The sequence below is a fragment of the Ceratotherium simum genome, chromosome 19, assembly GCF_057802395.1.
Source record: "Ceratotherium simum simum isolate JZ-2026a chromosome 19, ASM5780239v1, whole genome shotgun sequence".
Classification (NCBI taxonomy): Eukaryota; Metazoa; Chordata; class Mammalia; order Perissodactyla; family Rhinocerotidae; genus Ceratotherium; species Ceratotherium simum.
The window spans coordinates 13,812,289-13,816,386 of NC_141918.1; positions in this window are offsets into that span (position 1 = coordinate 13,812,289).

Genomic DNA, 4,098 nt, shown 5'->3' on the forward strand with positions numbered 1-4,098 from the left:
ACGCAGTCATCAATTATTCTTCCAAAACAAAAACCTGGTTTGACCTCTCCCTTGCTTAATAACACCCCATAGTTACCATTTTCTAGATAAAGTTTTATTTCCTTGACAGTGTGTACACAATTCCCCTCTGTCCTTTCACCCTCAATCAAAATTCACCTTTCTGCTGACCTACTCTCTTAGTTCACTGCTTTCTGTCAAATGACAGCTAGCTTTTCCAACACCTTAGCCCAGAAGTGATTTCTTAACGTGCTATCTGGTTCGAGTTGCATGTGTATATCAGCTAGAGAGCTCTCTGGAGATAACTATAAGTATTTGGGGCCTGGGAGACAGGTAGGGGGATGTTGTGAACGATCAGTATCCTAGAATGGCACTTTACTTTGCTTATTCTGCATGCTGGCAGTGGCAGCCCCCAAATCATGCAGTGCCAGGGTTTGGTTCTGGAGAAAATTGTTTGGGTTCCAAATATTGTTAACATGAAAAGATAGTAGGCAAGATTTGCATGTGCTTTTGGAAATATTTCCTTTATTCTATATTTTTGAAGATTTTAATGTGTTTTATTTATTTTCTAGTGAAATATCTTCATTCTCTCTATGGATGAAATTATTTTAGCACCTTTACTCCTTTTTCCTCCAGTGTTTCTGTTTGTCTTTGCTCTAACTTTAATTTTCTTCATTTTATTGTTCATTCCATTTCTTTTTCTGTGTTCTCAAAATATTTTTCTTCTCATTTCTGTCATGCTTTGCAAGTCTGTGTTGGGGATTTTATTTTATTATCTTATTTTATCCTAATTAAAAGAATATAAACCATATCAAATTCTGTTGTCTTGCCAAAAGGAGTTCTGAATCTGAAATCCAAAATAATATCCAGTATAGTCTTGTACAATTTGGCTAGTATTTCAGTCATAAATAATGTTGCTTTTCCAGGGTAAAGGAAATCTTTGATCTACTCTTCCTATCAAAGCACTCATTGGTCATGAATTTCCTGTTCTGAAAGTTGTTGAGTCAGGTGTGATGGTGGCTGGTTTTTTGAGCAGCGAGAGAAGAGGTATATTTATACTTTAAATCTAGTCCTCTAATGAAAACCATTTCTACCTCTCCCCCAAAAAGTAAAAAATTAACACCTTAATACTAAATTCTGGGTATTGTGTTATTTCTTCAGATCCACCACCAGCTAAAGGAAGGGAGGTATTCTAAATTTTTTTATGTTCCCAGAAAAAATAATTGCAGGCTCCTTAACAGCAGCACATAGAGTTAGACAGTTGTATGAATATTATGGGTAGAAATGAAAGTAACAGTAAGAATTACTGAGCTTACCAGATTCAAGGAGGCCATATGTCCAACTTCATCAGCTTCCAGGAGGCACTCTTCTTGTCCCTCAACTCCCACAGGTAAAGGACTGAGGAGTCTAGCGAGAAGCATAACATTGAATACACGGAGTCTATAGGTAGTTAGCATAGTTGAGTAGTTAATTGCTACTGTTACTCAATTCGCCTATTTGATTCAAGAAGAATAATCAGCCAACAAATATTTATTGACACAGAGGAAGGACTGTATCACAATCATACTATGTTAGGTGCTGGGGAACACAGTGGGAAAACAGAAGACTTTAAAAACTGGAGGGGAAGATATACGTTCAACACATGATTACAATTTATTAAATAAATTAATTCAAGGGTGCCAAGCACCCTTGAATTAGGGTGCCAACAATGGAAACCTAACACATACACGCATGAGTGTGTGCACACACACAGAACAGAGCTTGAAATGAATCTTTTCTCCACCTCAAGTGACAGCTTGGTTAATTCATAAACAATATGAATAGCAGCTTCTGCATAGAATTTATATGTACCCCTTTTCTGTTGCTATTTATCGCTGCCTGACAAGAAGCAAACATGAGTTCTACTGATGTCAACACGCAGAGTTGCTGCAGTAAATTTATTCAAAATGAGTGACTGTTGTGGGTTCTGATGTGAACAGACAAGCTGTAGATGCATTTATGAGTTTGGATGTCTGCTTACATAAGCAATAGAGCATAGTGGCTAAAAGCAAGCCACTGGAGCCAGACTGGCTTCTGTTCTACACTGGGTCCTCTCCTTACCGGCTTTGTAATCTTGGACACTGTATCTGTAAAGTGAAGATAACTACATTAACAACCTTGTAGGCTGTTATGAGGATTAGAGTTAACACATGTAAAGCACTGGGCACATGTCAAGTGCCTACCACAGAGTAAGTACTCTACAAACGTCCCCTATTGCTTTTGCTCATACAGGGCCTTATTTTTTAGCCAACTAACTGAGCACAATAATACTGAATCTCATAGATACAGCTGGGATTTTTGTCAGACGTATAACAGAGTAATGCTGGGAAAAATAGAAGGCAGCAGGAAGAGAGAAAGACCAAACGTGAGATGGATGGGCTCCATAAAGGAAGCCATAGGCATGAGTCTGCAGGAGCTGAGTAGGGCTGTTGAGGACAGAACTTTGTGGACATCACTCATTCATAGGCTCATAAGGAGTCAGAGCCAACCTGACGGCACGTAACAACAAACATCAGAGTAGGTTTTAAGTGTAGAAGGGGATCCAGGAATTTAATACCACATTTGTTGTCTTTAGGTCTGAGTTTCCATTAGGGTGTTAACTGACAGTATTTTCAGATTTAGATATGACACTTATTCTGGTTTGTTAGCATATATAGTAGTTAAAAACAGCACTAGACAGTCTTCGTGTATGTTAGCTTCCTTTAGACTTATTTTCAAAAAACACATTTAGCTTATTATATGAATAGACTGTGTCCTATTTAACCTAGTTTTGACAAATTAAGGAAAGATGGTAGAGTATGAAAAGCTGATGGAAGTTTTTAATATGTGGAATACTTCAGAAGATAAACCTCTTCAGTGCTATTACTAGGCAAATCATCAACAACAGTTTTCAGACTTTGTGCTTCACTGGAGAAAAACAAGAGTATGGCATCTTGAATTTCCTCATTGGGTAATCTAAAACTCAGTTATAATACAAACATCAGCTGCTCATATCATGTGGCTTGAGTTCAGCGTCAAAGTTAAAAACGAAGTTAGTCATATATTCTGTTTCAAACTGTTACTATTCAAAACAAATATCCAAATCAACAAAATAGTATGAATATTTATGACATAAATCTTTTAATTAACTCTTTGGTTTGGGCTTTTTAAAAAACCCTAATTTTAAATTCTTAGTTCTACTCGACTATAATAAAATAGCTAATACATATCGAGTGCTTACTATATTCCAGATGCTGTTACAGACACTGGTAAGTTTTGATTCTAATGAGAACACCGTATAGAGTAGTTGCAGCTTTTAGATAACACAGCAACCTCAAGGAGAAGAAAGCGAGGGCAGCACCGAAAATTTAAATATATAGAGTTTATAGACCAGTGTTCTTTGTACAACATTTTTTATTGTTTGTTTTTTTTTTTTAAAGATTTTATTTATTCATTTTTTTCCCCCCAAAGCCCCAGTAGATAGTTGTATGTCATAGGTTCACATCCTTCTAGTTGCTGTACGTGGGACTCGGCCTCGCGTTGGACGGAGAAGTGGTGTCTTGGGGCGTGCCCGGGATCCGAACCCGGGCCGCCAGCATCAGAGCGCGCACACTTAACCGCTCAGCCACGGAGCCGGCCCTATACAACGTTTATATAGACATCCAGTTTTGTGAACTAAAAACCTTGTATAACTTATTAGTATTACTAGAATAAAGAAAGCAGCGTTTTTCAGGGGACTATGTGCCACTTGGTCTGTCTCTGATGCCTATCAACCAATAAAACCGTTCTCATTCTGTTGCTGTGGGAAATACGCAACACGGAACAGTAATAATGACTTGAGAGCATAATTCCATTGTCAGGACAGCTAAAGAGAAGGAAGAGCGACTACGGGTCTCTAAACCCAGGGTTCCCCCCAGCGCTCTGTGCCCCCTCCCCCGAGTGGAGCACCTGCTGGCTGCAGACGGGGCTGGAGGCGGGGCCCCGCGCTCGGGGGCGGGTCTCGCGCGGGCTGCGGAGCCGGCCTGCGCGCGCCGCCCCGGCTCTCGGGGGCGCCGGGCGCTTGCGCAGGCGCAGTGGGCCGCT